Raw genomic sequence first — 12567 nt, 5'->3', positions numbered from 1 at the left:
TTTATTTTTCAATTAAAAATAGTTATTTTTTGGCTGCGCTGCATTTAGTTGTGACACTCGGAATCTTTGATTCCACATGCAGGCCCTTTAGCTGCAGCATGTGATGCTTTTTGGTGTGGCACGTGAACTTTTAGTTCGGGCATGTGTAATCAAGTTACCTGACCAGGGGTCGAATCCAGGCACTGTGCATTGGGAGTGCAGAGTCTTAACCACTGGACCAACAGGGAGGTGCCGAGACTAAATACTTCAGAACTACCCTAAATCTGGTGGCTGACAAAGTAAAGAATCCATCTGCAATATGGGAGTCCTGGGTTCGATTACTGAATTTGGTAAATCCCCTGGAGGATGGTATGGCCAGAAACTGCAGTATTCTTGCCGGGAGAATTCCCATGGACAGAAGAGCCTGGCGGGCTACAGTCCATGGGGTCACAAAGAGTCAGACACAACTGAGCGACTAAGCAGACCCCCTAAATCTGGCTGAAGAGGAGGAATATATCAGCTGTTTTTCTCTGACAGCATAACATCTCTCCTGAGTTCCTTGATTTCTGCTCTGATTTCCTAATTTTACATCACTTTTGGGACCTACTCCCCTTTTCTCCAAGATTTTCTAGAGGGTATCTGCTCAATGTGTGTAGGAATATGCATTTCCAGGAAGCCTTTAATCAAGGGACAGAAGCTGATATGGGAACCTCCATGAAGGAGGGCTGAGGAGACAATCACCCCTGAATACAGGGTCACCCAAAGACTAAGAACAGGAAACTTGGATCAGTAGAGGGAGCAGTCCCTGGCTGTGGTAGATGTAGTGAGGATGCTGAGCAGGAGGAATCCAGAAGGACTCAAGTTGCATCCGCACTGTCTGTTCTCAGAGGCCCTGATGGACTAGGATCGCAAGAGGATCACTCTGACTTCCAACGTGGAATTCTCAGGAGACTAGGACCTTGATGTAAGACAAGAAGCTTCATAAAGTAGAGAGTGGAGTTACAGGATTTATCATGTGTCAATATGAGTTCCTGAAAGTGGACTCATGGTAGCACACACCATAAAAGGAGGCCCTGGAAAATATCTGATGCTGGGCTCCCTGGGAAGCTCTGGAGACAGATGTCAGGTTGATTTCAGTCTGGCAAGTCTCAGTGAGGTGAGATCTCTGTTTAATCGGATCAGCCTCCGTTTCACAGAGGAATGGACCTGAGCCCAACCAGGAACTCAGATGACAATGGTGACTGTTAGAGGGGACCCCTGGAGAGGGAGCCAAACAGAATTCTGTAAATTCTTAGCCCTGAGAGACGAGAAGAGCTACTTGTAAGTGGTCCCCTCATTCCACCTGTGTGATCTCGGGGAGGGCAGGGCCTCCTCTAGCAGAATTAAGCCCCAGATCTGCAGAGGGGGACGTCTGGACCATAACCGGACTTAAAGTGAGGACCATCAGTGCTAGTGAGAGGGTCTCCCCCAACGAGGGAGGCTCACAGAGTGGCGCCCCTCCTGACAAGCAGAGATGCTCAGAGCAGCGCCCTGACTCCTCCCTCTAGGGTCTCAGGGAGGCGAGGGCTTTGTTTGGGGGCTGGAGGACTTGGATTCTTAGCTGGAGACGTCCCGGGCTCTAACACACTGTGGAAGGAGGACCCGGGGACGGATGAATTTTGAGCTCCCGCGGTTCCCGTAGTGCCTTGCCCCTGCCATCATCCCCGGGAGACCCCACGTAGGACCGTACGCAGCTCCCGTCCACTTCCGCTTCAACGGCGAGGAGATTGACGGGGAGTCGTGGCGTCTCTTTGGTGGCGTTTCTGTGTCCAGGACTTGTCCGGAACCAAGGTGAGTACCGGAATGTCACTGAAGGGACTTTGTGAACCCACTATTAAGAAAAGTGACCCAGCAGCATCCCACCCCTGTGACCTGGCTCTTTCGAGTCCCTCACAGCTATCGGCAGAATGCGGTCTAACGTGTCTCACGTGAAGGCGTTGGTCTGTGGGCATAGGCCCGGATTCTACCCTCGAAGGACGTGTCGGTCCTAGATAATGGCCCTGAGGGCCAGTTATCACACTTCCCAACCGCATGGGGGCCACACTGAGCGACCCCGTGAACTCATCTCTAGGAGTCCCCGTGTGGAGCTGGCCGACAGTGGTGCCCCCTATCGTTTGCTGGAGGTGGGATCAGGGACGTAGAAGATTGCTCTAAAGGAATAAACTTAGTTGAACAAAGGGACACAGTACCCAACACGATTCATGGTTGTGACGCTGAGTGAGGATGGGGGCTCCTCTCATAAGAAATGGAGTCGCAATCGGGCATTTTGACAAGACACTTCCCAGATCATCTCAGGGAAGTGAGAGACCATGTCAAAGCGGGGAGCGTCAGGTTGGGAAGGGAGAGTTTCGGGTTCCCTGGTCGGATGTTGAGATCCTCTGGGGCTGTGGGGATGTTCCATACCACATCATTCAGACCACATCCTCCCTGTCATCATCCCTTTGAGACCTCAAGAATACATGGCGGTTCCCACTGCAGCCTAAAGGGGAAGCAAGTCCCCTCTGAGCACTCTGCCCTGGTCTGAGGGGCGTGGTCAGCACACTGAGTAATCTTAGATCCTGTCATAAATCAAATGTAGGCCTTGGTTGCTTCTATGCCCTAGCTATTGTAAAGAGTGCTGCAACGAACTTTGGAGTAGAAGTGTTTTTTAAGTTACTGTTTCCTCAGGGGACATGCCCAGTCGTGGGATTGTTGGGTCATGAGGTAATTTATTTTTTAATTTTTTTTCATTTATTTTTATTAGTTGGAGGCTAATTACTTTACAATAATGTAGTGGTTTTTGCCATACGTTGAAATGAATCAGCCATGGATTTACATGTGTTCCCCATCCCGATGCCCCTCCCACCTTCCTCCCTATCCCATCCCTCTGGGTCTTCACAGTGCACCAGCCCCAAGCACTTGTCTCATGCATCCAACCTGGGCTGGTGATCTGTTTCACCATAGATAATATACATGTTTCGATGCTGTTCTCTCGAAACATCCCACCCTCGCCTTCTCCCACAGAGTCCAAAAGTCTCTTCTGTACATCTGTGTCTCTTTTTCTGTTTTGCATATAGGGTTATTGTTAACATCTTTCTAAATTCCATATATATGTCTTAGTATGCTGTAATGGTCTTTATCTTTCTGGCTTACTTCACTCTGTATAATGGTCTCCAGGTTCATCCATCTCATTAGAACTGATTCAAATGAATTCTTTTTAATGGGTGAGTAATAGTCCATGGTGTATATGTACCATAGCTTCCTTATCCATTCATGTGCTGATGGGCATCTAGGTTGCTTCCTTGTCCTGGCTATTATAAACAGTGCTGTGATGAACATTGGGGTGCACGTGTCTCTTTCAGATCTGGTTTCCTTGGTGTGTATGCCCAGGAGTGGGATTGCTGGGTCATATGGCAGTTCTATTTCCAGTTTTTTAAGAAATCTCCACGCTGTTCTCCATAGCAGCTGTACTAGTTTGCATTCCCTCCAACAGTGTAAAAAAGTTCCCTTTTCTCCACACCCTCTCCAGCGTTTATTGCTTGTAGACTTTTGGATAGCAGCCATCCTGACTGGCATGTAATGGTACCTCATTGTGGTTTTGATTTGAATTTCTCTGATAATGAGTGATGTTGAGCATCTTTTCATGTGTTTGTTATCCATCTGTGTCTTCTTTGGAGAAATGTCTGTTTAGATCTTTGGCCCATTTTTTGATTGGGTCATTTATTTTTCTGGAATTGAGCTGCAGGAGTTGCTTGTATATTTTTGAGATTAATCCTTTGTCTGTTGCTTCATTTGCTATATTTTTCTCCCATTCTGAAGGCTGTCTTTTCACTTTACTTTTAGTTTCCTTTGTTGTGCAAAAGCTTTTAAGTTTCATTAGGTCCCATTTGTTTATTTTTGCTTTTATTTCCAATATTCTGGTTGGTGGGTCACAGAGGATCCTTCTGTGATTCATGTCAGAAAATGTTTTGCCCATGTTCTCCTCTAGGAAATTTATAGTTTCTGGTCTTACATTTAGATCTTTAATCCATTTTGCTTTCTTTTGTTTGTATGGTGTTAGAAAGTGTTCTAGTTTCATTCTTTGCCGAGAATGTGTAGTGGTTAGTACTCTGCGTTGTGTGCCACAGCTTTCTTATCCATTTGTCTACTGATGGGCATCTCGGTGGCTTCCATGTGCTGGCTATTATAAACAGTGCTGCGATGAACATTGGGATACATGTGTCTCTTTCAGATCTGGTTTCCTCGGTGTGTATGCCCAGGAGTGGGACTGCTGGGTCACATGGCAGTTCTATTTCCACTTTTTAAGGAATCTCCACACTGTACTAGTGGCTGTAGTAGTTTACATTCCCACCAACAGTGTAAGAGGGCTCCCTTTTTTCCACACCTGCTCCAGCATTTATTGCTTGTAGACTTTTGTATAGCAGCCATTCTGACTGGCGTGTAATTGTATCTCATGGAGGTTTTGATTTGCATTTCTCTGATAATGAGTGATGTGGAGCATCTTTTCATGTGTTTGTTAGCCGTCTGTATGTCTTCTTTGGAGAAATGTCTGTTTAGATCTTTGGCCCATTTTTTGATTGGGTCATTTATTTTTCTGGAATTGAGCTGCAGGAGTTGCTTGTATATTTTTGAGATTAATCCTTTGTCTGTTTTTTCATTTGCTATTATTTTCTCCCTTTCTGAAGGCTGTCTTTTCACTTTGCTTTTAGTTTCCTTTGTTGTGCAAAAGCTTTTCAGTTTCATTAGGTCCCATTTGTTTATTTTTGCTTTTGTTTCCAATATTCTGGGACGTGGTTCATAGAGGATTTTGCAGTGATTTATGTCAGAGACTGTTTTGCCTATGTTCTCCTCTAGGAGTTTTATAGTTTCTGGTCTTACATTTAGATCTTTATCCATTTTGAGTTTATTTTTGTGTATGGTGTTAGAAGGTGTATTAGCTTCATTCTTTTACAAGTGGTTGACCAGTTTTCCCAGCACCACTTGTTAAAGAGATTGTCTTTTTTCCATTGTATGTTCTTGCCTTCTTTGTCAAAGATAAGGTGTCCATAGGTATGTGGATTTATCTCTGGGCTTTCTATTTTGTTCCATTGATCTATATTTCTGTCTTTGTGCCAGTACCATACTGTCTTGATGACTGTGGCTTTGTAGTAGAGCCTGAAGTCAGGCAGGTTGATTCCTCTAGTTCCGTTCTTCTTTCTCAAGATTGCTTTGGCTATTCGAGGTTTTTTGTATTTCCATACAAATTGTGAAATTATTTGTTCTAGTTCTGTGAAGAATACCATTGGCAGCTTGATAGGGATTGCATTGAATCTATAGTTTGCTTTGGGTTCAGTTCAGTTCAGTTCAGTCGCTCAGTTGTGTCCGACTCTTTGTGACCCTATATGTCGCAGCACGCCAGGACTCCCTGTCCATCACCAACTCCCGCAGTCTACTCAAACTCATGCCCATCGAGTCGGTGATGCCATCCAGCCATCTCATCCTCTGTCGGCCCCTTCTCCTCCTGCCCCCAATCCCTCCCAGCATCAGGGTCTTTTCCAATGAGTCAACTCTTTGCATGAGTTTGCCAAAGTATTGGGAGTTTCAGCTTCAGCATCAGTCCTTCCGATGAACACCCAGGACTGATCTCCTTTAGGATGGACTGTTCAAGAGTCTTCTCCAGCACCACAGTTCAAAAGCATCAATTTTTCGGTGCCCAGCTTTCTTCACAGTCCAACTCTCACATCCATACATGACCACTGAAAAAACCATAACCTTGACCAGACGGACTTTGTTGGAAAAGTAATGTAGTATACTCATTTTCACAATATTGATTCTTCCAATCCTTGAACACAGTATATTTCTCCATCTCTTTGTGTCCTCTTTGATTTTTTTCATCGGTGTTTTATAGTTTTCTATGTATAGGTCTTCAGTTTCTTTAGGTAGATATATTCCTAAATATTTTATTCTTTTTTTGGAATGGTGAATGGTGTTGTTTCCTTAATTTCTCTTTCTGTTTTCTCATTGTTAGTGTATAGAAATGCAAGGGATTTCTGTGTGTTAATTTTATATCCTGCAACTTTACTATATGCATTGATTAGCTCTAGTTATTTTCTGGTAGAGTCTTTAGGGTTTGCTATGTAGAGGATCATGTCATCTGCAAACAGTGATAGTTTCACTTCTTTTCCTGTCTGGATTCCATTAATTTCTTTTTCTTCTCTGATTGCTGTGGCCAAAAGTTCCAAAACTATGTTGAATATTAGTGGTGAGAGTGGGCACCCTTGTCTTGTTCCTGATTTCAGGGGAAATGCTTTCAATTTGTCACCATGGAGGATAATGTTGCCTGTGGATTTGTCTTATATAGCTTTTATTATGTTGAGGTATGTTCCTTCTATTCCTGCTTTCTGGAGAGTTTTTATCATAAATGGATGTTGACATCTGTCAAAGGCTTTTTCTACATCTATTGAGATAATCATATGGTTTTTATCTTTGAATTGGTTAATGTGGTATAATACATTGATTGATTTGTGGATATTAAAGAATTCTTGCATTCCTGGGATAAAGCCTACTTGGTCATGATGTATGATCTTTTTAATATGTTGTTGGATTCGGTTTGCTAGAGTTTTGTTAAGGATTTTTGCACGTATGTTCATCAGTGATATTGGCCTGTAGTTTTCTTTTTGTGTGGCATGTTTGGTTTTGGAATTAGGGTGATGGTGGCCTCATAGAATGAGCTTGGAAGTTTACCTTCTGCGATTTTCTGGAAGTGTTGAAGTGAGATAGGTGTTAGCTCTTCTCAAAATTTTTGGTAGAATTCAGCTGTGAAGCCATCTGGTCCTGGGCTTTTGTTTGCTGCAAGATTTCTGATTACAGTTTTGATTCCATGCTTGTGAAGGTCCTGTTAAGATCTTCTATTTCTTCCTGGTTTAGTTTTGGAAAGTTATACTTTTCTGAGAATGTGTCCATTTCTTCCATGTTGTCAATTTATTGGCATAGAGCTGCTGGTAGTAGTCTCTTACGATCCTTTGTATTTCAGTGTTGTCTGTTGTGATCTCTCCATTTTCATTTCTAATTATGTTGATTTGGTTCTTCTCCCTTTGGTTCTTAATGAGTCTTGGTAATGGTGTGTCAATTTTGTTTATCTTTTCAAAAAACCAGGTTTTAGCTTTGTTGATTTTTGCTATGGTCTCTTTAGTTTCTTTGCATTTACTTCTGCCCTGATTTTTAAGATTTGTATCCTACTAACCCTGGGGTTCTTCATTTCTTCCTTCTCTAGTTGCTTTAGGTGTAGACATAGGTTGTTTATTTAACTTTTTTCTTGTTTCTTGAGGTGAGCCTGTATTGCTGTGAACCTTCCCCATATCACTCCTTTTACAGTGTCCCATAGGTTTTGGGTTGTTGTGTTTTCATTTTCATTCATTTCTATGCATATTCTGATTTGTTTTTTGATTTCTTCTAAGATTTGTTGGTTATTCAGAAGCATGTTATTTAGCCTCCATATGTCTGAATTTTTAATATTTTTTTTTCCTGTAATTGAGATCTAATCTTACTGCACTTTGGTCAGAAATGATGACTGGAAAGATTTCAATTTTTTTGAATTTACCAAGGCTAGATTTATGGCCCAGGATGTGATCTGTTCTGCAGAAGGTTCCGTGTGCGCTTGAGAAAAATGTGAAATTGATTGTTTTAGGGTGAAATTTCCTATAGATATCAATTAGGTCTAGCTGGTCCATTGTGTCATTTAAAGTTTGTGTTTCCTTGTTCATTTTCTGTTTAGTTGATCTATGCATAGATGTGAGTGGGTATTAAAGTCTCCCACTATTATTGTGTTATTGTTAATTTCCCCTTTCATACTCATTCGTAAATGCCTGACATATTGCAGTGCTCCCATGTTGGGTGCATATGTATTTATCCTTGTAATATCTTGTTCTTGGATTGATCCTTTGATCATTATGTAGTGTCCGTCTTTGTCTCTTTTCACAGCCTTTATTTTAAAGTCTATTTTATCTGATATGAGTATTGCGACTCCTGCTTTCTTTTGGTCTCTGTTTGCGTGAAATTTTTTTTTCCAGCCCTTCACTTTCAGTCGTTATGTGTCCCTTGTTTTCAGGTGGGTCTCTTGTAGACAGCATATATAGGGGTCTTGTTTTTGTATCCATTCAGCCAGTCCTTTTCTTTTGGTTGGGGCATTCAACCCATTTACATTTAAGGTAATTGTTGATAGGTATGGTCCAATTGCCATTTACTTTGCTGTTTTGGGTTTGCATTTATACAAGCTTTCTGTGTTTCCTGTCTAGAGAAGATCCTTTAGCATTTGCTGAAGAGGTGGTTTGGTGGTGCTGAATTCTTTCAGATTTTGCTTGTCTCTAAAGCTTTTGCATTCCCCTTCATATCTGAATGAGATCCTTGCTGGATATAGTAATCTGGGTTGTAGATTACTCTCTTTCATTACTTTAAGTATGTGCAGCCATTCCCTTCTGGTCTGAAGAGTTTCTATTGATAGATCAGCTGTTATCCTTATGGGAATTCCTTAGTGTATTATTTGTTATTTTTCCCTTGCTACTTTTAATATTTTTTCTTTCTGTTTGATCTTTGTTAATTTGATTACTGTGTCTTGGGGTATTTCACCTTGGCTTTATCCTGTTTCGGACTCTGGGTTTCTTGGACTTGGGTGACTATTTCCTTCCCCATTTTGGGAAGTTTTCAGCTATTATCTCCTCGAGAATTTTCTCATGGCCTTTCTTTTTGTCGTCTTCTTCTGGACTACTATGATTCGAATGTTGGGGCGTTTCACATTGTCCCAGAAGTCCCTGAGGTTGTCCTCATTTCTTTTGATTCTTTTTTCGTTTTTCCTCTCTGCTTCACTTATTTCCACCATTTTATCTTCTACCTCACTTACCCTATCTTCTGCCTCCGTTATTCTACTGATGGTTCCCTCCCGAGTGTTTTTGATATCCTTTATTGCATTATTCACTTTTAATTGACTCTTTTTTATTTCTTCTAGGTCCATGTGACAAATTTCTTGCATCTTCTCAATCCTTGTCTCCAGGCTATTTATCTGTAACTCCATTCTGTTTTCAAGATTTTTGACCCTTTTTATTATCATTATTTTAAATGCTTTTTCAGGTAGATTCCGTATCTCCTCCTCTTGTTTGGCTTGGTGGGCATTCTTCATGTTTCTTTACCTGCTGGGTATTTCTCTGCCTTTTCATCTTGTTTAGATTGCTGTGTTTGGGGTGGCCTTTCTGTATTCTGGTGCTCTGTGGTTCTTTTTAATTGTGGAGGTTTCTCCCAGTGGGTGTGGTTGGACGATTGGCTTGTCAAGGTTTCCTGTTTAGGGAAGCTTGTGTCGGTGTTCTGGTATGTGCAGCTGGATTTCTTCTCTCTAGAGTGCCATGGAGGGTCCAGTAGAGAGTTTTGAGATGGGTCTATGGGTTTGGTGTGACTTTGGGCAGCCTGTATGTTGACACTCAGGGCTATGTTCCTGTGTTGCTGGAGAATTTGTGTGGTATGTCTTGCTCTGGCACTTATTGGCTCTTGGGTGGTGGTTGGTTTCAGTGTAGGTATGGAGGCTTTTGGATGATCTCTTATTACTTAATGTTCCCTGTAGTCAGGAGTTCTCTGGTGTTCTCAGGTTTTGGGTTTAAGTCTCGTGTCTCTGGATTTCAGTCTTATTCTTCCAGTAGCCTCAAGACTTCTCCAACTGTACAGCACTGATAATAAAACTTCTAGGTTAATGGTGAAAAGATTCTCCACCATGAGGGACACCCAGAGAGGTTCACAGAGTTACAATAAGAAGAGGAGAGGGAGGAAGGAGATAAGAGATGAGCCAGAGGAGAAGAAGGGGGACTCAAGAGGAGAGAGACAGATCTACGCAGTACTATGTTCCCTAAGTGTTCTCCGTAGCCCAGAACACCCACAGAGATTCACAGAATTGGATTGAGATGGGAAGGGGGATGGAGGAAATAGAGGTGATCTGGGGGAGAAAAAGGAGAGTCAAAAGGGGGAGAGAGTAATCATCACACTCCTGAGTAAAAATGGGTACTGAATATTGGATTCTTCAATGTCCAAAATTGATATCAAATACTGGAAAACAAAGATTAAAAATCTAGAGTAGAGGTTAGACTCTTAAAAATACAATATTTAAAAAAAAACACAAAAAATTTAAGAAATCTATGTGAAGTTTGCTTTAAGAATAGGGTCTTTTTTTGGCAAGGTTATAGTGGGTTATGAAAATGAGAATTAAGAAGTAATAGAGGAGTAATAGTGAAAGTGAAAGTGAAGTCCCTCAGTCGTGTCTGACTCTTTGCAACCCCATGGACTGTAGCCTATCATGCTACTCCCCCCATGGGGTTTTCCGGGCAAGAATACTGGAGTGGGTTGCCATTTCCAAAAAAAGAAAATAAAAACATTTAAAATTTTTTTTTAATTAAAAAAATAGTAAAATGATATCTAGGATTTTCTTTGGAGCTGTTGCGGGCAGTGTGGATTCGGTTCAGTTTCAGATAGCTCCTTGTTCCAGCTTACACTTCTCGATATCTATAGACCCCTTCCAGTATAGTCGGTTTTAACTACAGGGATTTTAATCTGTTGCACCTGTCACTTCTGAAGCGGTTCCTTTTGTTTATTTGGCTTCTGTTTGCAGGTCTCTTCAGTGTCTAATTTCTTCCCTGACACACACGGGCGGAGGTGGTCTCTTGTTTATGTTCGCTTGTTCAGTCGTGCTGTGGGCAGTGGTGTGGGGCACTGCAGACATATCACTGGCATGTGTGGGGAGCACTTGCGGTTTTCCGGCCACACTGGGTTTGTCCCCGCTCACGGCGTGTGTGCTTTCCCCATCTACAGTGCTAAGGCTCCAGGTTGCTCTACAGGGAGCGGGCCCTGAGGTGCATGCACTTCCGAGGCCTAAGCTGCTCAGGTTCCAGTTTTTGTGTCCTCCACAAAAGCGCGGACTCAGTTGCGCCTGCGTTTTGTGCCTTCCCCAGCCCGAGCAGCTCAGGCAGCCAGGAGCTTGACGGGCACACTCTCCTAGGGTGCAGTGCACCTTCTCCCCTCCGCGGTCCCAGCCTCAGTTTCCGCCTGTCCGGCACGCCTTGTGTCTCTTCTGGGGAGCTGGTCTCTAGCTGCGACCCTCCCAGCAGGTGTCAACCCTCCAGAATCTCAGAAAGTCTTTGGTTAGAGACTGGAAACCTATTTGCAGTTTGGTAGGGGATGCTGTCTCTGGGGCCAGGTTTGCCCCTTTCCCCTCCCCACTGCCTCCTGCCTCGGGTGGGGGACAGGCCAGTCCACAGCCGGTTAGCTCTTCTCCAGAATTGCTCAGTCCTTCCTTTGTTCTGCCAACAGCCGGCAGTGTCTTCAGTTACGGCTTATCGCAGGTTAATTTTCTTTCTCTCTCTTGCTATCCCACAGTTTAAGTTGCCATCTCAGGTTAGCTCCTTCCGATTGCCCACAGGGCATTCAGGCCCGGTTCTTACCATAAGCAATGCTTCCCGCTCCTCTCCGTTCAGCCCCCACTAGCTGGTGGCGGATGCGAGCGTCTGGGGTACTTTTCTGCTGAAAGTTGCTTTTAGGCATGTAATCCATGGGTTTTATTTATTTTTCCTCCCAGTTAGGTTGCTCTCTGAGACTCCAAAACTTCCCCCATACCTGTAAGGGAGAGGGTTTCCTGGTGTTTAGAAGTTCCTCTATTAAGACTTCCTTCCTGAGACGGGTCCCCGTCCCTAACTCTTTTGTCTCTCTTTTTATCATTTCTATTATGTCCAACCTCCTTTCAAAGACAATGGGCTACTTTTCTGGGCGCCTGATGTCCTCTGCTAGTGATCAGAAGTTACTATGGAGTTTGCTCAGTGTTCAAATGTACTTTTGATGAATTTGTAGGTGAGAAAGTGGTCTCCCCATCCTATTCCTCCGCCATCTTAGCTCCACGTTCCATGTGGTAATTTTAGTCCTAATTTTCTATGCAGAGTGAATTAAGGCAGAAAGAGGAAAGCCAATATTGTATATTAACACATATAAATGGCTTTTAGAAAGATGGTACTGATGAACCTATTTGCAGGGCAGCAGTGGATTTGCAGACATAGAGAACAGGCTTGTGGACACTTGGGGAAAGAGAGGGAGGGACAGACTGAGAGAGTAACATTGAAAACACACACATTACCATATGTAAATTAGATAACCAGTGGGAATTAGTCGTATGACACAGAGAGCTCAAACCCGGTGCTCTGTGATAGCTTAGAGGAGTGGGATGGGCTGGGAGGTAGGAGGAAACTTCAAGAGGGAGGGGACATACAGTATACCTATGGCAGATTCATATTGATGTGTGGCTGAAACAAAAACAATACTGTAAAGCAATTATCCTCCAATTAACAGTAAATACATTTAATTATGAAAAGAGATAGAGAAGAAAAGAGAAGCAAAAAGATATTATAGACCTTGAATTGGGATCCTGTGTGGGAGCACAGGGACATCAACCTGCCTGTAATAGCACCTGTTCTTAGAAGACTGTGTTTGGTAAGATAAGGTCATCTTACTTCCTCCTGTTGGGACACAGGCTGATTGGCTTTTACTATCTCACAGGCATCAACTCAGGAGAAA

This window comes from Dama dama, chromosome X, assembly GCF_033118175.1.
Source record: "Dama dama isolate Ldn47 chromosome X, ASM3311817v1, whole genome shotgun sequence".
NCBI lineage: Eukaryota > Metazoa > Chordata > Mammalia > Artiodactyla > Cervidae > Dama > Dama dama.
The sequence above is the reverse complement of the archived record's forward strand: the minus strand, read 5'-3'. Positions refer to the sequence as shown.